At 36.4% G+C, this 27,962-nt stretch overlaps 1 protein-coding gene and 1 pseudogene across 3 annotated transcripts in view; both read left to right on the forward strand.

Annotated features, from left to right (window-relative positions):
• The window catches only part of MACC1 (MET transcriptional regulator MACC1), a 311,257-nt gene that overhangs the window by 114,977 nt on the left and 168,318 nt on the right, over positions 1 to 27,962 (forward strand). The window lies entirely within an intron of this gene.
• Positions 601 to 6,823, forward strand: LOC123789195 (large ribosomal subunit protein eL6 pseudogene; annotated as a pseudogene).

A 27,962-nucleotide genomic window follows, 5' to 3' on the forward strand; every position in this document is an offset into this window, starting at 1 on the left:
ACACCAAAGAGGAAAAATTGTTAATAGTGCCAGTAGTAATCACTATAGGCAACAAAGCATTGAAGTTTCTCCAGGAGCACCTGATAGGACAATGCCAGCTGCTTCCGACTGTACAACTGTTTTCTCTGAGTCACAGATATTTAATTAAGAGAAAAGTAAATGTGAGGACATCAGGAGAAGGTTCCATATCGTTCATTGCCATCTTTCTACAAATGAAGGAGACAGTAGGATCCCCTCATTCAATCACATGGTTTTAGAAATTCTGTGTTTTATTTGAAGTTTCATCTTATTAATAATGTGGAGACATCTGCAAATGTAAGACATTTAATGAGAACTTCTCTGCTTTAGGGAACTTGAAACAAAGTCAGATTGTATCCTTCGTTCACTGGTCATTAACAAAAAGAATCTGGGACAATGATTACTTAGAGTATTTTGTGGAGGAGTCCTCAATTTTATCAGATGTGAGTCTGCCTTCTAATAATATCTATCAACAGCTTCTTTAATAACCTGAAAAAAATTTATAAATAATATAATCTACTTGCACACATAATTCCTAAAGAATTAATGTAATCCTTTAATAGTTAAAGCAGAAATAAATAAAAAGTTATTTCTAATAAAATCATTTGTATTTTAAAGCAAATATGGAGACAAAACTATACCAGAAAACAAAATATGATAGGTTTCCAAATATAGAAATATACTGTACATGTGACTGATGACTAATACAAGTGCATTCTACTTATGACTAAGGTGTCATAGGAAGCGTTGGCATTGATGATGTGTTTTTCTTGGAATTTATTTCTTTTATTCTTGGTAGAGTACTGATGGGAACAAAGTACAATATTCCGTCATTTTACATGATATTTACACTTCTAGAAAACTCAGTGTATATTAAGACTGTTCAAAAATGCTTTGTATTCATATGTAAAATGGATTAGATTCTTGGCTCAGAAAATTATAAACAAGTTTTAAGTTCACATGAATGTCTAGTGGGAAAATGTAAATCCATATAGAACACAGAATGAATATTCATCATGTGTGACGGTCCCATGCATTCCAGGAAGGCTAGCATCCCTGGTTCCTGCCCACTAAATGCCAGTAGGTTTCCCAACCTTGAAGATAGAAAAAAATCATACTCTAGGGAGCAATAAACCTTGTTGCCCCCCTCCCTGTGGAGAACCACTGTTTAGACAGTTCAATAGAAGGAGTGGCACTTTCCTCATGTGATTCTTTCATACTGGAAAAAGCAAAAGGCCATCCTTGCAAAGTTAAATCACGAGACACATCTCATGCTAACAGTTCCAAAAATCTGATGTTCCATCATGGTATACTGACTTAAGCATTGAAAGATCTTACAACTCAACTAATCCAAGCCCCTCAATAAAGGATGAGGAAATTGAGAGCCATGAAGTGTAAGAAAGCTGCTGAACACCCAGAGGTAGCTTTATATTTGTTTCTTACAAAAACTAGGTGATGAAGTATTATTTCTCTATTCCACATCATCTTTCATGGTACAAATGAGAAAACTGAGGTTTAGTTTGTAGGCAGTAACTCTCAGTTTAGTCTGACTCCATGTTCCATGCTTTCTCTGCTATGTCTTCCTTGAACAAAATCCCAGAACTGAGTAGTGAGCCAAGACTTACTATTTCTGCAGCCTTCATAGCCTCAGATGTCAAGGGTTATTATGCTGCCCTTTATAGTGTCCTCTTCACCCACTTCTCCTCCTGTTTCTCTGAATCAGGGGTTAGCAAACTATATCACTCGGGCCAAATCTTATCTGCCTGTTTTTCTAAATAAGCTTCCATTGAAACATATTACTGATGGATGCTTTAATATTACAAGGGCAGTGTTGAGTAGTTGCAATGGAGGCTGTATGGCCTATGAAGCCTAAAATATTTACTCTTTGGTCCTTTACAGAAAAAGTTTGCTGACTTCTGCTCTACATTAAAAAAAATTACTTTCTTGTGTTGCCATCAATATATACCATTCCCTTGTTTTTTGCCTCCGCTAGTGCATTAATGAATGTTAATTACTTAGTGTATTATTCTTTTTAGAATTACATCTGTATTTCTTTAAAAGTACTTCCTATAAGTAGCTAATTAATCCAAGAAAAGACTCTAAAAATGGAAAGTTATCATAAAAGGAGTGAGGAGAAAGAATGAGTTCAGGACAAACAGACCTGTCGTTTACCAAATGACTACATACAGATGCCATCTTTGGGTAGGATGAGCTTCCAAGCCTTTCATTCTCAAAATTAAAAAGACTTATCTAAAGATTTTCTTCAGGATCATTTCCAATTTATTTTCAGGTAATTAGACTTGTGCAACAATGCCTGTTGGTAACAGGAACTATTTATTTTCTGATAGTACTGATATCTGTCCAAATTAAAACTGAGACACTGACAAATAAAAGAAAGTACAAAACTTGCCTTTTACTTATTCAGATAACATTTTCTTTACCTAGTTCTCAAGAAAATGATATTTTTTCCATGTACTGAATATATATAGTAGACTATATATTTGAAAAATGTCTTTCAGAAAAGAAAAATTTTAGTTAGTAGGCAGATGTGCCAAGTTACCAATTTATTGCTTCTCAGTTCCAAATTCACCCTTTTTTTTTCCTGTTCTGTGATAACAAAGTTGGGCCTCATGAAACATTGTCAGTACGGGGTGTTGGACAGACAATGGAAGAGAGAGGTTTCCTCTTCCTGGTTCTGTGAGGTGTACTCATTTAGTTGAGCTCTTGCAGAGTGAATGGCTTTTTTTCCCAGCAGTGTCCTAGCCTAAAGCAGCAAGTGGCACATCACCAGTTTTCCTCAGCACAAACTCTACCTTGAATGGTTTCTAGCAGCAAGTTCAGTGGCACTCCTGAGGGTACCTAACAAGTTCTATGGATTAACCAACTCATTTCCAGTAAATCAACAGCACCTTCCTCTCACAACCCTGCCGCTTCCAGGTGGTTTTCTGTGAGTTCAGATGGTGCCCAAGCTGGCTTTCCAGCAAGTCAATAACAACCTAAACGTATGGCTTCCCAGTGAATTTTATCAGTATCCTAATAGGGAATTCTCAGTTAGCCTAACTAACAAGTGGGGACTCTCTCTGTCCAATGAAAGCTGAGTCCTAGGGGTGGGGAGGATCCTCTTCTTCCACGTTTGTTCCTTTTTTGAATACTCTCCTTCAGTAACTTTTATGTGTCACTTAGAGCCCCTGCCCCCCCCCCTTAGTCAGTTAGCTATACTCCAATCCTCTGTTGCTATCTCTTCATACTAAATTTTCCTGTTTAAATTACTGCGTGGTTTCTGTCTTCTGATTGGAATTTAGCTGATACAGCAGAGAAGGAAAACCAAACATTTTATCTGATAGGCAAATCAACTTTTTACAAGCATAAAGAGCCCAGGGCTTGAATAGACTTCTGGGTAAGCCTTAAAATGAAGTTACTGAATCATTTGCTACTTCTGAACATGATCCCTTTTGTGTATGAGACTACCTCTGGGAATTATTGTTAACAATAACAGCGGAGCAGAGAAAACATTCAGTTCTCTCAGCCTCCTAGAGAAAATAAGGACGTAAGAGAAGCTTCCTAGTTTTGGTCTTCAGTATTGAAAATCTTGTTTGAGTTCTATTTTCATCTTAGTTATTATTAGCCAGATTTATTTATATCATTCCATTAGAATTTTCTGACTTTCTCCTTCCTTTCCTGGTCCATCTATGTAGGAAAGCAGAGACAGTCTTGCAGTCAGGAGAGACGAATATTTCCCAAAACTCTACCTCCATGACAGCCCCCACCCAGAAGCAAAGTTAGTCCTGAGGAACATTGGTACCTAGACTAAGGTTTTCTTGATTCTTTTTTTCTTTTTCTGTTTTGAGCTGTCTCCAGTTCTTCACTTTATTCCTTTTAAACTCCCTAATTAGGTACCTCTTCAGAAATCTAACATTCAAAGGACAACTTTCATACTTTGTTTTGTTTATTTGTCCGTGCCAGCTGCTGTCACTGCCAGATGCAGAGTTATATCTGGCATTGATTCTAGGTTAACAGCTAATTTATCTGCATTTAAATATTCAGGTTAAAATTTCTTTGAATATGGTAAGTAGAAAATGTATCAAAATGTAGATTCCTGGATCCTGTTCTAGACTTACTACATCAATCCTGAGAGAGCCAGGATCCAGAAACCTGCATTTCTAATAATTTTTCTCCCATACTAAACTGCTGGCCTAGTTGATAACAGTTTACAATGTTTTCCCCAAATAAATATTTGCATTTTAATATGGTAACTTCTAGCCCTAGATGACAATTTCCGTTGGTTCTAGCACAGTCTAGAATGGGATATTAACCTGGACATTTAAATCGTTGTTATTAGGGACCTTGGAACCTTTGCATGAAGGTTTACTACAGACTTCTTTAGGCCTGGAAGCTGAAGTCCTTAGGTTCAAAGGGCTGTGAAGTTGAGCTTCACAGTGGGCTGCGAAAAGCAATATTTGGGTTGTTCATTTCCATTCCAGGTAATTTAGGCATTCCAGTCACTTTATATGGACCACTGTAATAATGAGGTTGCTGATATTGAGGATATCCAGAAGCTGTGAGGCTAAGGTGCTGATGGGTTCTCTATAAAAACTGATGACATCCAGGATAGAGGTAGGACATGGAGGAGAATAGAATACTGGGAAAGAGGGCTAAATGTATTCAGTCATTCCTGGGTGGAAGTCAGTATGAGATAGGAGATGGATAGATACTTAACGTTTTCCTAAGTCCCACCACCCCCAGAAATGTCACAGCAATTGAATAATCCTTTATAAAAAAATTATTTGAAAACTTTCTTTGACATCTGTAAAAGTATTGTATTGTGGAATTCAGTGGTTCCCAAACATAGCAGCACATCAGAATCATACAAAGTGCTGATTAAGAAATATGGATTATTGGATCCCACTCCAAACTTACTGAATAAGAATCTTCGAGGGTGAAGCCCTAGAATATCTATCATCTATCTATGTATCTATCTATGTATCTATGTATCTATCTATCTATCTATGTCCACTTTCTAACTTTTTTATTTGAAATTATTATAGATTTACAAGTTGCAAAAAAAATGTTAAGGGAGATCCCATGTACCCTTCAGCCAGTTTCTCCTAATGGTAATATCTTGCATAACCATAATACGATATTGAAACCTAGAATATTTATTTTTATAAGCTCTCTAGATAATGATTATTCAGTTAGCTGGAAATTGAATAAATGAATGAGCAATTATTCAAGGAAATGAGTTAACTCAGCTATTTGTAATCCTGGAATACTTAGGAACCTAATTATTTACTCAGAGATTAGGCAGTTCATTCATTGCTCTGATTAGAGGAATAATTCAGCATGGTTCATTGAAATCCTTTAATTAGTAATCTCTTTCCTCTTTTTGGGGGGCTTTGTATCCCCTCATTCAATGGATCAGCCCATACTTAATGGAGTCTTTTTCTCAAGTTTCTTTGTCTCCTCTTACCAGTACTTTGCAGACTGACGGACATAAGAGATATTGGACAAGTGGATATGTTTTGATCAATACTATACAGATAACTGTTGAAATCTTTTCTTCTTTCCTTTGACATTAATTCTCTCTTCAGAAATTTTGTCTCATTCCACCTTATGTTTTATTCCCTATGTTACAATTACTAATTAATAGTGGCATTAAATTAAAATGATCCCTTCCACCCCACAAATCACTCAACTATTAACTTAGTCTTCTCAACTTAATGTAATTTTAAGCATTAGGAGACACGGATGCTAATCTTAGTTCTGCCACTTGCTGATTGTTTGACCCTGACTAACAAACTCAACCCATCTGATTTAATGTTGTTATTATGAGAATAAAATAGATGCCATCTTCCCTGTTATACACAGACTTAACTTTGTGTCATCCATAATACATTGTGTGAACAACGAAATAAACTATATCTAGTAAGAATTAGAGGATGAGATTGAGAATAATAATAGTAATGGCTAGGAGTTTTCAGCAGGAATCTCTTTGCTCTTAAGGGTGGAAGTTCTGTTGTTGTTGTTTTTTTCCTTTCCCATAAATCTTTTTTTTTTTTTAACTTGAACTGGAAATTCTTCTGAAGTTTATGTTATACAATTTTGGAATAGAGTTTGGAATGCTATTTAAATTATTTTTGTACTGGTTCTCTTTCCTGTGTTATAGAAAGCACCCATTTATCTGGGCACTCCTTCTAGTTCATGGTGATAAGCATGGTGTTTCAGGAGTGGTTAAACTTCACAAAATGCCTTAGATGTTACTCTACCAAAAACGTGTGCCTTGGAAGCTGTCAAGCTGCGGCAAAAATCCCTTCAGTTAGCATGTGAGAAAACTTTGAGCTAGTTCCACTCTCAACAGCATTCTGATCATCCTCAGTGGGCACCACAGAGGCAAGAGGATGGTTTCCTGAAGTGGCTGAGCAGTGGCTTGATACTTGTGACTGCACCTCTGATACTCAACTGAGTTTCTCTGTGCAGAACATACCAGAAATTTGTCATTGCCACCTCTGCCAAAAATGGTATCAGTAGTGTGAAAACCCCTGAACATCTCACTGATCCTTACTTTAGAAAAAAGAAGCTTTGAAAGCCCAGACACCAGGAAGGTGAGATGTTTGACCCAGAGAAAGAGAAATACCAGTATACAGAGCAGCACATGGTTGAGTATAAAGCTATGGACTTACAAATTCTGCAAAAAAGAAAAGTTGTTCCTTAGCTCCAAGGCTACCTCTGCTTTGTGGTTTCTCTCACAAATGGAGTTTACCTTCACAAACTGATGTTCTAAATTTACTACAAAAACCTAATTAAATAACTGATACATTAAAAAAAAAAAAAAAAGAGGGGGGTGTGCCTGGGTGGCTCAGTCAGTTAAGCGTCTACCTTCAGCTCAGGTCATGATCTCAGGGTCCTGGGATTGAGCCCCTCATCAGGCTCCCTGCTCAGCAGGGAAATCTGCTTCTCCCCCTCCCTCTGCCCTGCCCTCCCAGTGGTGTTCTCTTTCTCTTTCTTTCAAATAAATAAATAAAATCTTCAACAACAACAACATCAGAGTGTAGATGGTAGTATTCAGGAAATTCATTCTTCTTTCTCTGCTGCAATAAGAAAGGAGCTCCAGGAAAGGCAGTTACATGGAATGCCCTTGTAGCTCAAGATTGGTAGTTCGTTTAGAGGAACATCTGAGAAATCTTTTAATCAACATTACACTTCATCATTACCACTTATGGAAAACCTGGTACGCCCGGTTTTCTTAAATGGATTCTCTGTTTTCCCTCTTGCACCATAGGTCCCAGGCACACTGATTGCATGAATGCCATCCTGGTAGATGTTCTCATCATTCCATAGAAATAGCCATGATGGTGGGAAAAGAGCATAAGTGGTGTGAATGTGGAAAGCAGCTGCATACCCTGTTAGGTGTATCTTCTGTGTCTCTCAATCCTGCATTTCACATAAAAATTCAGAAAATGTTTGAGTAGAAGTTCAGAGTAATAACCTATTTCTCAAGTTGAAATAACAAAAGAATAAAAGCAAAAGGATTTGTATACTATAAAGATCAGTTGTGTCGTTTTTTAATCCAAAATAAACATGAAGGAACTTTTATGAATATCCAACTTTGGATTCCTTCATTCAATAAATATTAGATCAATTATTTCCAATACAGTCTTCCATTTATGGTAAAGAGCTATCCTCAGATATATTTCATATTTATTTTTTAGTCTTTTACTTTAGGTGTTTTTATTAGTTATCTATGAATGTATATAAATTACCCTAAAATGTAGTAGCTTAAAACTATAAACATTTACTATTTTGACTCCTGAGGATCTAGGATCTGGGTGCAGCTTGACTGGGTGTCTCTGGTTTGGAGACTCTCACAAGGCTGTAATCAAATGTCTTCTGGGGCTACAATCATCTCAAGGATTGTTTGGAATAGTATTGGTGGCTTTCAAATTCACTCATGGTTCATGTGGCTATTGGCAGGCTTCAAGGGCCTCTCCCTCCCTCCTGTCTTCTCTCACCTTTTCTTTCTCTTTTTTTCTTGGTGATAATTTAGATGTACCCTTTACTGAGACAAGTGGATTTATGGTCTTCTACTATAGTAAAAGGTAAAAGAGAGATGGTATGGCTTAATGGAGCATTTCCCAAAATGTGCTTTGTTAATATAAACAAATACTTACTAAATAAACACACAGTACTATAGGAAATGATGCTGAGTTAAACAAAGTTTTTGTTAGTGTCTTTAATTGCAAGACTTCACAGAACCTTTAATGTGTGCACTGTTTATTTCTGGAGGCACATTCAGTATGGAAGATTACTCAAATACATTTTACTAAGAAACTGTTTTTACAAAAATATCTCTTGGAATGCATGGGTCATTCTTTGAAAAGTGGTGGTTTAGTGTATTTTATCCTGGACAGAGGCCTAAGTCATATATTTTTGTATGTTCAACACCTAACTAAGCTTTACTGTACCTCCAGCTTGTAAATGAAAATAATAAAACCTGACCTTCACCATCCGCTGAGGGGATATTATAAGATTCAATAAAATAAACACAGCAAAACATAAAAAAACAGATATTATCCTTGCTCCCTATTGGATCTTCAATAGTAACATGCCACAGACCAACATTTCCTAGTGCTACCTTTTAAAATCATTTAAAAACATGAGAATCAAACCAATTCTAAAAACTACTGAAACTACTAGAGTGTATTTAAAATGAATTTGTGAGAAGTAGGAGACAGAGAAACATAATTGCTTGTAACTCTGAGCAGGAAGGACTAAAAGAAGACCACCTCTGAGTGTCTCCCTTCCTCCCCAGCCTCCCCCCCCCCTTTTTTTTTTACCAGTTATTTCTGCTTCTCTGTTTGCTTTCAACTTAAGTTTCTTTCAGAGATTGCCTCAGGACTGAGGAGAAGGGTTACATTGAGTAATTTTATTCTCCTAAAGAGGAGTACTCCTCTCCCATGGCCATTCAAATGCTGCTGAAGCACTTTCTCTAAAGAGTCTTCTTTTTTATTATAAGCCTGTCTATTCACTAATGAACTGACTGAAGTATCAGCTGCCTTGAGTGGGAGTCAACCAATACTAAATCTCTAGTAACAAGAACTGAAAGCTGAATTTAAAGAAAAAGTTTAGAGGTGAAAGTGTAATTTTTATTGGCACTGTATTTGGAGGTGGCAGCATGTGTTTCCATCCTCACCCTCCATAGGAAGATTTTGGAGCAATTCAATGAACTTGCTTCAATCCCACCTCGACAGCATTTGTCATCCATGAGAAATGAGTCCAATCGTAGCTGTGCTTGTGACTGGGGACTTCATCTCTTCATCTTTGGAAATGAAGCTTTGTCCATGCTGCAGGGTTGTTATAAGAAATAAATGAAATACAACAGATTCATCCAAGAGTACTTAGGAGGCATTCACTAAATGGTAGCCCTCGGTTTTCCTTTAGATTAGACAGGGTTATCAGGTAATACACTTCAGGCCTAACCATTGGGGCAACTCTAAAATCGAATTGCTATTTGACAATCAAAAGGTGGAATTTTGTTCCTTGCTGGTTTGTCCAGTAATTTATGTAGTAATTCTTTCTTGTTTAGTGCATTTTTCTTTTTCTATAAAGAGTTAAGACTGTCATTTCATATGCTTATTATTCAAGTACAGACTTCATTTTAATTTTAGTCTATTTTGTGTAGCAGAATAACCCTTCCACATATGTGCTTTATTTAAAAAAATGTATGTATTATATGTTAATTATTTTTTGTGGTTTTGCCCAATTAAGGTATTACTAAACTGTGCTCTTGTATTAGACAAGGTCACATGCCTTAGGTGAGACAGAGGCTGTGATCTGGACCTCCATCATTTACAGAGAGGGAGGTTCTGAGGAGGTTGGAGTTTGATGATTTTTGTCCTACCCTGAGGGCCAAGTATGTCCAGTGATTGTACTTATATGGTGGGAAATATTTGGCATAGAGAAGTAAATGGGAAAATGGGAGAAATTACATAGATACTGATTTTGAGACATTGAATCAATGTGCTCTACATCCCAGCCATCCCCATTTTCCAGCTGTCCAGCTCTCCAAACCACTGAATCAATAGCATGCATTGCATCATGGGGAAAGTATGGCCCAGTTGCAAACAGGAATGCACTGACTTTGGATTTAACAATGGAATTTTTTTCTATAGTCTGAAGGCAAGCACTTTTGATTATTGCAAATGCCCGGCTTGCTTGAGAAAGTGATGATTTTCTCAGAACTCCAAGACAAACATTCAACTTGAAGAGGATCAGGCAATTTACATGATGGACCCAAGGAATAGGAGAAAAAGGATGCAATGCAAGGACAATGGGAAGAGGAAAACCTGTCTGATTATTGAGAGATGGATCCTGGGAGAGACAAAAAAAGAAAAAAAAATCAGACCCTATTGTTCTGATTTACCCCTTATGGGCAAATCCCAAAGAAGGAATTAACAATATCCAAGTAGGTTTGGGGATTCCAAAGACCACTGGGGCTGATGCACTACTTTCTGGGCATGACCTGGGAAATGGAAAGTTTCACAGAGTTCCATACATTTGAAATATCAGGAGTGTTTACAAAGCAATAGCTGAAGGAGGTATTAAAGAAAGTGGGCCTGAGTGAAATCTCATTTGGTGTTGTGGAGAAGGCAAATAAAAAATCTTGGGCCCCCGAGACCATTCATAAGTGCTACATACCCTGGTGATTAATAGGAGGACTCCTGTAACCATATGGATGGTAGGGTGTGAAATCCTTGTGACTGGAGGCTAGGGTGAAGTCCATGGACATCAGCAATGGTAACTAGACACACTCTAAAGACCAAGCAGGACAACCTAAACTCAAAAGGATACTCAGTGGCCATGTAATTACATTACATCACATCACAGAAGCAGCCACAACAGAGGTCAACTCAGAAACCAAGCAGGATGTAATATATCACCTAGAGTCTTGGATGTTCCTCCCCCATGTCAGTTTCATTCTGTACCCAGATACTATATTTGGAAGGAGAAGAGAAAGCATTTAAACCATCAGAGGATCTTAAGTACAAGATAAATGTATATATTCTGACATTTTTGGTAAGGAGGCTTTTGGAGTAGGTAGATATTAGTTATAAAACTAAATTGTATTTTTGATATATGAATGTATACTTGCTAAATTCATACCTTTCCTACAAACAAGAGAGCCATGATGTTGGGTCAGCTTTTTTAAGATATAATTTGTCTTTGAACAAGAATCCTGAAATATGGAAAATTAGCCAAAAGCTATTAGGACATTCTTTAACTGATGTCTTTCATTTCCTCCTTGGCATTTTTTAAAAAAATTTTTTTAAAGATTTTATTTATTTATTGACAGAGAGAGAGACAGCCAGTGAGAGAGGGAACACAAGCAGGGGGGAGTGGGAGAGGAAGAAGCAGGCTCCCAACAGAGGAGCCCTATGTGGGGCTCGATGCGGGGCTCAATCCCAGGACTCCGGGATCACGCCCTGAGCCAAAGGCAGATGCTTAATGACTGAGCCACCCAGGCGCCCCCCTCTTTGGCATTTTAGAATTATCCACTGCATGCTGGGGTAGCTGAGACCTGAGTTTTAAAAGGGAGTTTAATATCTTCTTACAGGTTACATTTGAGCCTGTAGGAATCAAAGTGAGAAAATGCTGATGTCAGCAGTATAGACTGTGGAAGCATTTTAGGAACTTCACTTGTTTAAACTCCTAGAGCTCATATCTGTTTAGTCTTAAAGGGATTTGCATGTTGCTTATTCACGTAAGACATTCCTTTTTTTTTTTTTTTTTAGATTTTATTTATTTATTTGACAGAGAGAGAGAACACCAGCAGGGGTAGTGGGAGAGGGAGAAACGGGCTTCCCGCTGAGCAGGGAGCCTGATGCAGGGCTCGATCCCAAGACCCTGGGATCATGACCTGAGCCGAAGGCCGATGATAACGACTGAGCCACCCAGACTCCCCCACCTAAGACATTCCTTGATAATGTTCATGGCAATGGTGTCCTCTTCTCTAGCCATCTGACTGTAGTCTCTTGAGAGGTTGGAAAGTAGAAGCCAAGAGTAATTGTAATGTGTGGATAGCCACGGGACTTGATTCAATAGGCATATCGAGAAACTGAGGTCTAGTTAGACATAGAGGGTCTGGAAAATAACAGCCCAAGGCAGGCAGGCAAGGTAAACTCCAGAAAGCTATGTTAAGACAGGGAGAAGTAGCCAAGTATTAGGGAAGTCTAGCCCTTAAGATCCAACTCTAGCTGAGAGGTTTGGATAGTGAGCAGAGACTTAAATTTAATAGTAAACAAAAGGCTATGGGAAACAGTGACCCTCAGCTTGCTTCTTGCTCAGTTGTAACGATGAATTGAATGTGGATGGATCTGAGAGAAAAAATACCAGAAATGAGGCATAAAAAATGGCATACTCTGTAAACATGTTGAATGGGTTCTTCTTGTATTATCCCAAATAGTGTGTGTCTGGAGGCATGAGTTCATTTGTCTCCTGCTTGAAGGCAGACCTCCTTGTGGACCAATATGATCTACTCTCCAGATGAATTTCTGCAACCCTTTCATACTCTGGTTGTTGACTGGTCTCTGCCCTATATCTGTTCCCAAGGCTGATTAACAGCCTTCTTATTTGTCGTCCCTGAATCCCTTTGTTAGTCACTGCCTACTCCAGCTGTATTCTACTGCCAGGATTTTATTTTTTTCTTGCTGTCATTCTCCCCAGTAACTTCAGCCCATCCTCAAAGCTGTTTGTTCTTGGTATTGATAGTTGTAGTGGTAACATGTCCTGTTACCTAATGCTTTCAAACTCACAATGGTTATGATATTCAAAAGAAATTTTACATGAGAGGCCTGGAAAGCAAAATCAGTGTGTAAATTTGTTAATTGCTCTGTGATGTTAACAGATAAACATAATAGCTAAAAAAATTCTGTAACAATAAGCTCATAAAAACTGGGTATTCGAGTGGTAAACATATCAGGGTCACCAAATAAATCAATGACTGAATAGTGATAGTTTGAACTTTTAACTTTGCAGAGTTTTAAGACACCACTTTGTTTTTTTTCAGAAGGACACTTTCTTAAAAAAATAATGTCTAGGGGCGCCTGGGTGGCTCAGTCAGTTAAGTATCTGCCTTCAGCTCTGGTCATTCTCAGGGTCCTGGGATCAAGCCCTGCATGGGGCTCCCTGCTCAGCGGGGAGCCTGCTTCTTCCTCTGCTGCTCCCCCGATTGTATTCTCTGACAAATAAATAAAATCTTTAAACAAAATAGTAATGTCTATTGGCTACTCTTAAACTTCTTTCCTAATTGTGAAAGAAAACCCAACAGGAAGTTACAGAACTCACTGCTTTAGTCTGTGCCAACTCCCTCAGACCACACAGAAGCAAAAGTTAGATGATTTGGCAGAGCTGTCAGACCTCAGGAGAGACTTGGCAATGTGACAAGCAGAAGAGAAGCTGACGTGGTGTCACTAGGCCAGGACAGTGGTTACAGGCAGTGCTAGTGAACTGCCTGCACCCGTAGTGGAAGCAGCTGGGTAGGGAATTTGTCCCAATGGGTGGGGAGAGAAAACATGTTTGTTCACTTAATGTCAGGATAAAATGGAAGTTGGCATTTTAGGGAGTTATTGAGACCACAAAGATGGCTTATGGATGGAGAAGAGGTAGTGCTGGTAAGATGCTTGTGATCTATTATAGGGTACTTTAAATACCTGATACTGCCACTTTCTAAGATTAAGGCCACATAAAACAATGTCTACATACTTTGTTGGGATCAAATCCCAACTTAAAAATAAAACAAAGCCTTCAAAAAAAAAAAGAACTAGATATAAAAATACCTTCCAGACTAATGTATCTTTATATTATGATTGCCTTTGAAGAAAATAGATTTATTTAATTGAAAAAATTACTTTGAAGCAAACTCATATGTTGGGTAAAGTAGATCTTATAAAGGCACAGCATTATTGTTACTTGCAAATGTCTTATAGATAAAGGGTTAGTATCCAAAATCTATAAAGAACCTATCAAACTCAATACCTAAAAAACAAATGATCCAGTCAAGAAATGGGCAGAAGACATGAACAGACATTTCTCCAAAGAAGACATACAAATGCCAACAGACACAGAAAAAGATGCTCAACATCACTCATCATCAGGAAATACAAATCAGAATCATAAAGTGATACCACCTCACACTGGTTAGAATGGCTAAAATGAACAACTCAGGAAACAGCAAATGTTGGCAAAGATGCGGAGAAAGGGGAAACCTCTTACACTGTTGGTGGCAATGCAAGCTGGTGCAGCCACTCTGGAAAACAGTATGGAGGCTCCTCAAGAAGTTAAAAATAGAGCTACCCTACAACCCAGCAATTGCACTACTAGGTATTTACCCAAAGGATTCAAATGTTGTGAACAGAAGGGGCACCTGCACCCCAATGTTTATAGCAGCAATATCCACAATAGCCAAACAATGGAAAGAGCCCAGGTGTCCTTCGACAGATGAATGGATAGACAGGAGGGGTGTGTGTGTGTGTGTGTGTGTGTGTGTGTGTGTGTGTGTGTGTGTATTATACATGTGTGTGTGTTTGTGTGTATGGGGGTATTAGTAATATATAATTACATCAACATGGATGGAACTGGAACAAATAAGTTAATCAGAAAAAGACAATTATCATATGGTTTCACTCATATATGAAATTTAAGAAACAAAACAGAGGACCATAGGGGGAAAGAGAGAAAAATAAAATAAGACAAAATCAGAGAGGGAGACAAAGCATAAGAGAATCTTAACTCTAGGAAACAAACTAACGGTTGCTGGGGGAATGGGGTGTCTGGGTGATAGTTATTAAGGAGGGCATGTGATGTAATGAGTACTGGGATTATATGCAACTGATGAATTACTGAACTCTACATCTGAAACTAATAATACAGTATATGTTAATTGGATTTAATAAAATATGTTAATAAAGAAGTAAACTTAATATAAGTTTTAAAAATTTATAACTCTACACATTCTGAGGAATAAGAATAGTAATATTACTTAAGTTTTATTGAAGACCTGCTATGATCCAGACACAAGGTTTAATGCTTTAAATTTATTTTTTCTTCGAAGTTTTAAACAAAATCTGAGGAAGATGTTATTTTTATTTTGACTTAGGAGAAAATTGAGGCATAGAGAAGCTAAGACAACTTGTTCATAGTCACACGTATAGTAGGTCCCAGATCCAAGATTCAGATTCTTGCGTGACTCTGTTGTTAACCCTGTTTAACTGGGATTCTCAGTTGCTAATCTAGTCCTCTACAAAAACTGTTTCCCAAAAGCAAATTAGAATCACAATGATAAACCACTACATATTCACTGAAATGGCTTAAATTTAAAATGACTTACAAAACTAAGTGTGTCTAGGATGTGGTGCCACTGAAACTCTCATACATCACTGGTGTAGTATTAAAGGGCATAACCTGTTTGGAGAAGAGTTTGACAGTTTCATGTATAAATAACATACACTTACACAACCCTACAATTCCATTCCTAGGTATTTACCAAGATAAATGAAAATGTGCTGGTACCCTAGTGTTCATATTAGCTTTATTTATAATATTCAAACATAGAAACAATTCAAATGTCTATCAAGTGGTAAATGGATAAACCGCTTGTGGTGGATACATACAATGAAATATTACTCAGCATTGAAAAGGAGTGACTACTGATATAACAAATGGATAAGACTCAAAAGTATGATGATTAGCAAAAGAGGACAGACAAAAAAGTGCACAAACTGTATGATTTCATTTATGTGAAGTTCTAGAACAAACTAATCTTTAGTGATATAAAGCAGATCAGTGGGTGACTAGTACTGGAAATGTGGAATAACTTTATAGGGGCATGATTAAAATACTGGATGGTATAAATGTTCTAGATCTTCATTTTTCTATAGTTCAGTCCTTACCCCCTAGGAATTTCCAGCCTTTACTTCTTTGAACTTTCTCCCTGTTCCATCATGTATATCTGGGCAAGGAGGTATGTCTAGTAATATGTATTAATTTATTTATGAAATTGTGTACTTACCTGCTGATAGACTTGATTACTTTACAAAATTGAATTATATGCATTTTTGTTTAGTGTTTTCTTATGTTTGTCTGTTTAGTTTTTTTTTGCTGACCTGATCAGTTAAAACACTTATTATTCTCATTGTGTGAAAAACTACGCACTCTGCCAGAATTTTCAAAATATCATGCATGCTGCCAAATATTCGGATAGAAGTAAAATGAAAATTTGAATCAAACATTCATATTTATTGACTCTCTATTAATCAAAAACCTCTTGAACCAGTACCTCACATATGTGAAACAATGGAAAAGAAGTTCTTAATGGTAAGCTTGATGTGTTAGCTCCTGAATTATTGTCTAATCATCTTGTATAGATTGAACTGCAGTTTTTGCAAGTTTTAGTTTCAGTTGAAAGTCGGTGTGCTATCGTAGGAGCAGTTTAAATGTTGAAGTCAGGTGGCCTGGTTTGAATTTGAATTCCAGTTTTACCACTTACCTGCCAGGTGACTACAGGTAACTGCCTAGCTTTGCGATTATCCACTTACTTAACTGAGAGATAATCTCATTGGATTGTGACAAATAGGAAGAGTGTAGGGCATATAACAAATGCTAATATCTAATATCCACAATTCTTGTCATTTATTGTATTAAATGTACTATAGTAAGAATCCTGGTTTTAAAATTGGAATCAAAGGTTTAAATCTTCTCTTTATATTACTCACCGGTTTGGAGCCCAGGGCAAGCTCCTGGACCTCTTAAGTGATTTTTTTTATTGACCATTTATTTGTGAAATGGTTATAGTAATGACATTGGTTTATTTTGCAGTCTAAATGAGACTTTATAAATTGGTGTATAGAGAATACCTGGTACAGAGTAAGACCCCATAAATATTAGTTGATTTGAAATCCAATTTTTATTGAAACTTTCACATAAAATGTATAATTCTATTCAATAGAATATTAAAAATACTATTCCATTTACCAACCATGCCTAAAGATAAGTATTTACACTAACTTAGCTTAAGAAAAAAGAAACACTGAGATCATAGACTGAGCTTTTCTTATTTTATCCAAATCTTCAATATTTTAAAGGTACAGCTAAAGAACTGGCCAGATAATGCAGAAGGTTATTTTATGATCCTGTACTCCAAATGCTTATTTGTATCCTTTGTTAGATTTCTTTGAAAGTCTAGAAGGTGGGAAACAGAAGGCAATGCAACTAATAATAGTACAGCGCTGATCATTTCTTTTGACAGCACAGCTGTTTCATCATAACTTCGTTATTAAACAGATGAATTAAGCAGATGTCAAAATAGACTTGAAGCTCCAAGGACCTCAGCTCTGTAAAATTATGTTATAAATTATTCCTTCACCAGGAGTGCTTTTTTCCAATTGGATATTTATTATCACAGATAATGAATAAAGAGTTTTAATAAATAACAGAAAATAAATGAACACATATAATGAAAAACAGATAACATTGTTTGAAAATGAGAAAGTAAACTCTTAAGAAAATAAAACATAATAATAAAGCTATATATTCTAAAAGAAGTGAACATAGTAGGTAGCGGCATATCCTCCAAACTTTTACATGAGAAAAGAGTGTATTGCTTGGCTTATTTATTTGTGTCTGACATGTCAAGGCACAAGGCCAAGCTGACTCTAAATTTCTGCATAGTACTCTATCTGCCTATCTGCAGGTTTAATTATTCTGATTTGAGGATTTATATGGTTAGATGTCAAGATATGTTGGCACCATCATGATTTTTAGTTAAATATGCATGTGCATGGGAGACCTTTTAATTTCCAAGAACTTATTTTTCATATTTAGTTAAGGAAATAGCTTGTAGCGTTGTTGTTGGTTGTTGTTTTTTTTTTTTTTAATCTTGCCTGGAAAATTGAGTTCATTTCAAATAAAATGATAGATGTATGACTATTGATATTTAAAATAATACAGGTTGATTCAATTAAATAGTATAAATTAGTTTAAATAAGAATTTAAACCCCATATATAATTCTTTCCAAAATAAGTTACCAAAGTAACAGCTTCCCTTATCATTCCTCTTACTGCCTTCTATTCTCTCTGCATTGTCAAAAAGATCAAACCACAGCGCACAATATATTAGAGAACACAGGGCAGTCTGGTTTGGTCATGAATAGGTTGCATATAAAATAATCATAAAGAGTTAATAAATCATAAAGAGAAATAAATTCATCAGAACAAAATAACTGAATAACAGCAAAACACTAGTTAGATAAGAATTTCTATGGAAGGAGCAGAATTGTAAGTGCATTATTTGGGAAAAAAACCCTTTGTTTCATAAATCAGTGTTGTGTTTAATTACTACTTTCTATACAATATCCTTTCAACTACTGTGCAACTTTTTGAGAATAGTTACTTGCCCCAGACTTGCATGGTTATAATATGGTAAAGTTTTTATTAAAACCAAAATATTCTGACTTCGTGTTTACTGTTCTTTTTACTATGGTGGATAAAATCAAAATCACACAGAACTGAGACTGTTTATTTAACCAATGGATTGTTCATCTTTTTAAAAATAGAAGCTTTATATTCATCAAGTAATTTTGGCAGGTTCAAATTTACTATCTAGTCAGTAGCTTGATTATGTTCGTAAACATTCACACTTAGCAAATCTACCTTTTCCTATGTTTATTTCTTAAATGAGAATGATTGATGTTTGAGTCACTGGTCATATGTGAGTAATGGAGCTGTATTAGTAAATTAAGTTACCACAGTGAAGTATCACAAAAGGTATGAAACACTTAAGTTCCTGTTTCTCAGTTCATTTTAATGGTAAATTTTTATGACTTAAAATCACCCAACTCTTTTCTAGGTTCAAAAAAATGACTTTTAATAACATTTAAGAAAAAAACTTAATGAATTTTCTGTGTACAATTCAAATATAATTCAATAACCCTGACTTCTGACAAATTCCACAAGAATTTAGAACATGGGCATAGCAGACAGCTATGCATGTTTACCTATCCAGTATCTATGTTCCTTTCTTCTGGTATAATAGCATCTTGACTTTCCTTTGGGGACCCACCTTCTCTACTTTTAGTCTAGGCTCTAGAGGTGGGCATTCCAGGCCTGCTCAATAAAAATCTTTTTTGGTGCTCTTAGGAAAGAAGAGCTCTTTCTCATACTGGGTTTGCAAAGATGGAGAAAGCTAAGCCTAAGTTGCTGGGACCATGTTGTTAACAGATGGAGAGAGCTTGCTAGTGAATGAAATCAACATGGAAAAAAAGAAAGCTAAGAAATGGAATAATATAGATTTCTAATATTATATCTTCAAACCAATTATAGCCAGCTTTTACTTTTAGACTTTAGTGAAATGAGCCAACATTTCATTCACCCATCCATTCATTTATTTATTTCATAAGCTTGTCTGATTTGAGTTTCTACTACTTGTAACTAAAAAGGTACTGATTATTACAATGTGTGGATGGATGATTTTAGTGTTTCAACATGACTGAGTTAAAAGTTAACAACTTCGAAGATTTCAGGAAGGTATCTTGAACCTCAAGTATATATTAGGGCCTTAAATATGTTGTTGTGCAATAACAGTGACTCATTTACTCAACCATAGCTTCTGGTAATGAGATATATGAATACCTATACTAGCTGTGCCTGTTTGTTGTTACATACACAGAAAAATAGGAGGATTTCCTTTGAAAATAGCAGATGAAGTAGAGAATGGCCAAAATAAATGATTTAAGTATCAATCAAGTCTAATGAATGTTATTTATAATTAAAGTTATATGAGGGGCACCTGGGTGGCTCAGTCAGTTGAGCTTCTTGACTCTTGGTTTCCACTCAGGTCATAATCTCAGGATTGTGGGATCGAGCCCCACCTTGGCTTTGCATTCAGTGCAGGGTCTGCTTGAGATTCTCTCTCTCCCTCTTCCTCTGCCCCTACACTCATTCTTTCTCTCTCTCTCTCTAAAATAAATAAATCTTAAAAAAATTATATGAGTTTTTTTTTTTAAACATAGGTCTAGGGTTACTTTTTGTATCAAATAATATGAAAGCAATATGTTCCCCTAAATAGAAACCAAAACTTTTTTAGAACATATCTTTAATTTCTTAAGTCAGTGACAAAGATTTTCTCCTTTAAAAGTGGCAGAATTCATGTTTAATTTCTAAGCCTGTCCTCCCTCCCTGTTTTCCCTCCACAAACATTTATGGCAGTCCTGTCCATGCTAGACATTGTGTTAAGTGCAAGGAATACAGGAGTGAACAAGTCTGACATGAATCCATTTCTTATAGATACTTCTAAATTTTATTATAAAGTTGTTACAGAGAAGGTAGAAAGGTGTTGTAAGGTTTGCCAAAACTACAGATGCTTCCATTCTCTAGGCAAGACCATATTGTAGGTATTTTATGCCAGACAATGAGGTAGAAACTGCATCACATCATTTGCATTATTGTCAGGTTAGGAAACAAATCCTTAGGAAGCTTCTTTTTCAAAAATAAGGTGAAAGTTTAATTTATGTTTTGTTCCGTAACAAATTCAGTACCAACCTCTATCACTGGCACTGCTCCTGCCCTTTGCCGAAGACATCCTTTTTCAAGTATCTGAAAAGTCCTGCACCCTGAAAGGTGGCATGGCTCGCTTGACCATAGGGATTGATGGCAAAAGTTGCCCAAGGTACCCTGAAAACAAACAGGCAAGCTTACAGGAATTCTGACATCTTCTATTACTCTTTTTAGGGAAGAAATTTTGGTTTGGGTGGCAAAAAAAGTCACAACTTATTTTTAATGAATTTTGGTATGGATAAGCAAATTTCACCTATTCTATTAAAGTAACTTAAAAGACAAACAAGAAAGTGGGACTGCCAGGCAAAATGAAACTTATTTTTATAAAGGATTTGTAGTGTGCTATGTTTTTCTTCCTCATTAATATGTAGGCTATTTCTAGGAAGGGTCTTAGTTCTTGAGATACATAGTTGAAAGACAGCAGACAGTAATCATGATGGTCAATCTCATTAGTTTCCTTTGATAGAAAAAGTACTCTTTATATCATGGTGTAAGGGAGTTAGGTCCTTTGTAAAGGAAATTCTCCAGGATTTCAAGGAGACTCAGCTCATGCCTAATGAATGGTAACTCTAGTCCCTTGACTAAATCTATGCTAATTAACCTCTATCTAAGCCTGGGTTAAAATGTGTTTGTTTACTTTGGGATTTCTCAGATTATTAAATATGTTAATATAAATAGTCAATGTGCAGTAGGGATAGTATGTAGCATTTCCCCAAATTATTTGACCAATGACATTTTTTTCCTTCTCATAGAATGTATTAATACTAGTGTTCTGCAGAATGACCATCATGAAGTTAGGTGCTGATCTAGAAATGAGCATTTTCTCAGCTAAAATCAGTCAACTGTTATTTATTTCAAATAGTGTCAGGAGTATTGCCACATTTAATGTGAAAATTAATAGACTGAATGAAAGCAATGGTTATAGTTTCTTTTTTTCCCCCTAGCTTTACTGAGATATAACTGACAAATAGCATTCTGTAAGTTTAAGGTATATAGTGTGATTTGATACATGAATATATTATGAAATGGTCACCCCAATTAGGTTAGCTAAAACTTCTATCACCTCACATAATTACCTTTTGTGTATGTGTGTGTATATGGTGAGAACATTTAAGATTTACTCTCTTAGCAACTTTCAAGTATATAATACAGTATTGTTAACTATAGTCTTGATGCTATACATCAGATCCCCCAGAACTTACTCATCTTACACCTGGAAGTTGTATACTTTGACCAACATCTCTCTATTTCCCCCAAACTGCAGCCCCTGGTAACCACCACACCGGCAACCACCACAACCAACACACCACAGAAACCCACTGTTTCTATGGGATTGACTTTTTTTAGAGTCTACATATAAGTGAGATTTGTCAGTATTTGTCTTTGTCTGATTTATTTCACTCAGCATAATGCCCTCAAGGACAACCATGGTATCCCCAAAGGCAAGATTTCCTTTTTTTCAAAGGTTGCATAATAGTCCATTGTATTTATATGCCGCATTTTCTTTACCCATTCACCTGCATACAAATACTTAGGTTGTTTTCGTGTTTTGACTATTATGGATACTGCTGCAAAGAACACAGGGGTACAAATAACTCTTCAAGAAAGTGATTTCATTTCCTTTGGATATATATATCCAGAAGTGGGATTGCTGGATTACATGATAGTCCTTTTTGAGGAACATCCAGATTAGTTTTTATAGTGCCTGTACTAATTTACATTCCTACCAAGAGAGCACAAAGTTCCCTTTTCTCCACATCCTCACCCAACACTTGTAATCTCGTGTCTTTTTGATAATAGCTTCTAATAGGTATGAGGTAATATCTCACTATGGTGTTGATGATCAGTGTTATTGAAGATCTTTTCATGTACCTGTTCACTGTTTATATGTCTTTAGAAAAATGCCTTTCCAAATCCTTTGCCCATTTTTAAATGAGATTGTTTCTTTCTCTCTCTCTCTCTCTCTCTGGTATTGACTTGTATAAGTTTATTATCTATTTTGGGTATTAACCCCTTGTCAGATAATATGATGTACAATTATTTTTTCCCTTTACATAGATTGTCTTTTCATTTTGTTGATTGTTTCTTTTGCTGTGAAGAAGGATTGTGGTTTGATGTAGTCTCATTTATTTTTCCTTATGTTGCTTTTGCTTTTGGTGTTAACTGAAATATCATTGAAAGTCCTACTTCAAGAAGCTTTTTCCCTATATTTTCTTCTAGGAGTTTTAAGGTTTGAGGTATTAATCCATTTTGAATTAATTTTTGTGATTGGTGTAAGATAGGGTACAGTTACATTCTTTTACATATGGAAATCCAGTCCCCCCCCCCCACCATATCCAATCTCTTTATTGAAGAGACTATCTTTTCCCCAGTGAGCTTTTTTGGCCACTTTGTAAAATACTATTTGACTATATATACATGGATTTCTTTCCATGCTCTCAACTCTGTTCCATTGGTCTGTGTGTCTATTTTTATGTCAGTATCACACTCTTTTTATTACTATGGTTTTATAGTATAGTTTGAAATCAGAAAATGTTAAGTTTCTTAATGGACATATAGAAGAGACTCTAATTTTGTTAAGGAACCCCTTTCTTTGGGCTGCTTCTAGATATCAAATCCACTTTTAAAGATAAAGATTTGGTCTTCACTTCTGACAGAGATGGAATGGCAGGGACCGGATTACTTCTCACCTGCCTGGAGTTTATGGCTTCAGGTGATGCTGCCCGTGCACTCTCCCCCACCTCCCCTGCTCCAGAGGGATGTCTTTTTCCATATTTAAAGTCTAGTTTTTCTGGAAACATAAGAGCAGTCTTCACAACTCCACACTAAAACATTCTGCATGCTAGCTCTTTCTCATTCTTCTTGCCTTCCTCAGTGGAGTGGAGGTAGGCGAGAAGAGGTCAAAGCTAGTAGATTTGAACTACTTTGTTTTGTTAGTATTGTTAAGTGGAGGAATAAGTGAATTAATAATAAGAAGGTAATATTTTTTACTCTTCTTTTAAATTTTTTTTGTTTTTGTTTTTGCATTTTTGACTTGTCCTTTAAACTTCCTTTTTTGGCTATGATAAACATTGAGGATTGTCCAGCCGAGAGTCCATTACATACACTTATACAGACATACAAACCATGAGCAGATCCTCAGAAGTTCTAGCATCACTTTCAATTTCTGACTTTTGTTATTTCCTCCTTCTAAAATATTCTTTGCCTTACTTTTCCCTCACCAGCTCTTAACCTTCCTCCAGAGAGCAGCTCAGATATCACTTCCTCCAGGAAACCTTATTGCTTAAGAATCGGATAGCTGTTACTTTTATGTGCTCCCAAAATACTCTGTTAACATTTACTTTAGCCCTTAAGATTATATGTTGAAATTGCCTACTCTTTTCTGACTCTCCTATTAAATTTTAAACTCCTTTGGGCAAGCACTGTATCTTGTTCACTCTTTTATACCCAGTGCTCAGCATAGTGCCTGGCAAGTGAAAGCTGCTCAAAAATATTCCAGTTATTAGTCCAGGGTTACATAGCTAATGAGTGGCAGATCTGGGATTCAAATCCAGCTCTTTGTGACTTTGGGTCATTTGTTTTGTCCTGAGATGAGAAATACTACCTCTTACTTCCCCACACACTCACCTGAATACATAGCTATTAAAAATCTAGTCTTAAAAGTATTGCATGGTACAGACGGACGGTCTTTGTCAGGGAATGATCCACAGCTAAATTATTCTAAATACCTTCACTGAAGTGTGACATAAGTTGGCACCACCTGTGGTGTTTCTGCTGCAGTGTGCTTTGTCAAAGGAATGGGCCCTGATGCATTTCTCATGTTATGGAACAATAATTATACCTACAAACCAGCCATTTGGAATGAATAGGTCATGGGTGAATTGCACAAAATGGTTTCTCCCAATCAAACAGAGTTATTCCATAAAATATATCTAAAAGTTGGCAACTTGTTCATTTAGATAATAAGAAATGAACTATTTTGTGAATGTTTCTAATAATGGAAGAAATTACATTTTAAATCTCTTCACTTAAGTGTATTTTAACTGAATTTTCATTATGTGTTGTAACTTATAACCTATTTGTGCTACAGGACAGTGTGTCTTTCAGTCTCAGCTGCATTGATGAATTATGCAAAAATCTCTAAGTGTTTTTTTTCTTCTTAATCATTTTGATTTTTGACTTTTAGTTTATGGTAGCATTACAGGCTACTACAGCTGAAAAGAGAAAAAAGAATTTGACAATTCCTACATCTGGATGCAGAGTTTTTTATACCCTTGTTACTGAGAAAGTTTACTTGTAATTCAGGTGGTACAGGCTGAATACACAATCTATTCATTGTACTTATTCACCCTTTTTCATGGATTTGATGTCTGAAGGCCTTAATCACTGAGTATCTACCCAGAGTAGAGATAGTCAAACACATGGCGTTTTAAAAGCAAGTGAGTTAAAGTTTTTAAATCAAGAGATTTAGCCTCAAAATACATATTTCTGGGATCTGAAAAATCAGGTGATCTGGGACAGATGCCTATGCAGCATGATCTGGAGTGATGTAGCTGCTGCCTGGTTCCTTTCAGGCACAAGTGTCTCTAGTCCCTTACACCCACACATTTCCTCCCTTTCATGTTATCTCCTCAGCTCCCTTGGCATTGTTTGTGTTTTTGTTTTTGTGTTTGTTTTTGTTCTTTTTTTTAAAGTAAGCTCTATGCCTGACATGGGGCTCAAAACTCATGGGCGTTAATTTCTTTATATCTGGGCTAAACTATTCCTGTTTGAATAAATAATGATAATTCTATCAATCAATCAGATGGAGCCAAACAAAACCTATTTTTTAAGATTAATAGCTATTGAGTTCTTTAATCTGTAAGTGCTGGGGAGCATTTTTTTTTAAAAAGTAAAATGACATCACTTCCAGAATAAGTGAAATTTTGGCCAGTATTATTTCGTATATGACTTAATTTAGTTCATTAAGAATGTATGGAACATCTATCTGTGAAGCCCTGAGGATATAGCCATCTTCTTTCAAGGAACTTCTAGATCTTCTCTACCAGTATCAGTCAGCTCTCAACAAACCAGCAAAAAGACTTTGGATTTGCGGTAGGATAGGCTACAACCTGTTAAATAAAACAGAATTAGAAGAATTCAACCTTAAAGAACTATTTAGGAATATGTTAATTCATAAATAAAGGTCATAGAATTTTTGTCAAAATTAAAGGAAACATAAATCCTTAAACTATGTTCCTTATCCCCCCCCCCCAAAAAAAACCCTAAGTTTTTTATATAAGCATTTTTCTTCTTGGGGAAAAAATGGACAGTCCTTGAAAAGTAAGGTTCACTTGTGCTCTCACTGAGCATAGTTGTAGAAAGTAGGTCATTGCTTTCCTCACCAAATTAACTAAATATGTTAGCCCTTGAACTTCAAAAAAAAAAAAAATTCACATTGTTAATACTAGAACAGCCATGGTGTTCTTCATGGATCTGTTCCCTAGTTAGGAAACAGCTGTTTACATGCTCTTTGTCCTACTTTATTGCCTTCTAAATGCTTCAGTATTTCTTCTACTTTCAAGACGGAAGGGCACAGAGATTTGCCAATTCTTGGCACCAACTCTCCTGGCTATAGCCGTTGCGTGGCATTTTGATTTTGGAGTTTCTCATTAGTTTGATCTAATTTTCTACAATTATGGCAGCATAAGGAAATGAATCCAGAATGAATAAACAAAGTTATAAATCAGTTATCAAGCTTGAAGTAAGTCTATCAATGTATTTTTTATTTCCAAACTGCTTCTCAATCTTCTTTAAAAATCCTATGGTTCTTACAACCAATACCTCTTCCCTGTAAGATGGTACTGGTCTCATAGATAAGTAGAAATTTTATACTTACTGGTTTTGCCCTACAGCCATGTTGACTTTCTTGAAGCCTCTGACAAACTCAGCACACACAAAGCAGTATTTTTGCTCCTTAAGTTCCCTCTAAATGAAAATACCAGTACCTTCTTTCTATTCAGTGATTTCCCAGCTTTCTCAAACTGTAGCACCATTTTTGCTTTCACCATTCCATCCGTGGGTCTGCTTTAGCTGAGGTCTCTAAGGAGATGCACATTACCAAATTCAGTAGATTCTCCTCAGCCTTTCTCTTCATCTTTCTGCAGACTCTTCCCTTGGAACTGCTGTTACCTTGTGTGACACTACAGTCTCCTAGTTTCTTCTTCCCTGCCTACTTAGTTTCTTTCACAGATTTCTCTTCCTCTGCCTATCCCTTAAATAAAATAAAACACATTGTATTTTTGGAACCTTCATGTACTTATCTCTTCCTGGAGTGATGTACTACATACTTCAGTATGGAGATACATCCCTATGCCACTAGCTGTCAAAGCTGTGTCTTCAGTCTAGATCTTTTTTTTTCTTTCCCCCAACTTTTATGCCCAACCTTTGAATACACTATTCATTTACCTGGAATACAATACTTCACTTTAATTTAAATTTTTGCTTCAAGCCTAATCCTCCTCTTTTTGTCCCTTATCATAGGTGAAGAATACCTTTCTTTATATATGCAAAAACCTAAGCTAAAGCCTGGGGCTAATTCTGATCTGCTTTCTCTTAATATGGGGTTCAATCATTTACTCCATGAAGGTGGAGAAGAGTTACAAAGAGCATTCAATTCTGTTCCAGTGGCCTGCTCTGCATCATGCCTGCTGCCATCTGGGAATAGGCTCCCAGGTCTTTCTTTGGTGATCTAATTATTCTTAGAATCTAACCTCAGGCTCCTTCCACCTCCACAGAAAATCTAGTTGGTGACTTCTTAAAATGTAAATCTGTTCTCATTACTCTCCAAAACAACCAAACAGATACCCTTCCACAGGCTCATTGCCTGTAACAGAGGTTTAAAAAAAAATTTTTTTTTTATAAATAAAGGAAATGTTAAATAGAAACCCAAACAGATAAAAACTAAGAAGCTTTTACTTCCAGCAGGCCTGAGAGGACTCTGTTCTATAACTTGAAAATCACTGGCCTGTGATATAGAATCCAAATTCTTCCATATGGTACACAAGGCCCTCTCTGTTCAGTCTTCCCTACCCTCACACCTTTTCACCCACTCTTCATAATATTGATCTTCCTGCCTTTCCCTAAACTGATCACTTTTGTTTGTCGCCTCTCTGCTGTTTCATATCCTCTATTGGATGCCTGAATGCTCTGCCTCAGCTTGTATGACTGATAATATCTGGCTCATCTTTGAGACAATTAAACTGTCTCCTCAGAGGCATATTTCAATGCTCCCCTCTCCTGCCTACACTCTGTATCCCCAGCAGCATTGATTATTCCTGCTTCTGAGCATGGTAGCGCATATA

Source organism: Ursus americanus, chromosome 3 (genome assembly GCF_024610735.1).
Source record: "Ursus americanus isolate L20-20 chromosome 3, mUrsAme1.1.p, whole genome shotgun sequence".
NCBI classification, from domain to species: domain Eukaryota; kingdom Metazoa; phylum Chordata; class Mammalia; order Carnivora; family Ursidae; genus Ursus; species Ursus americanus.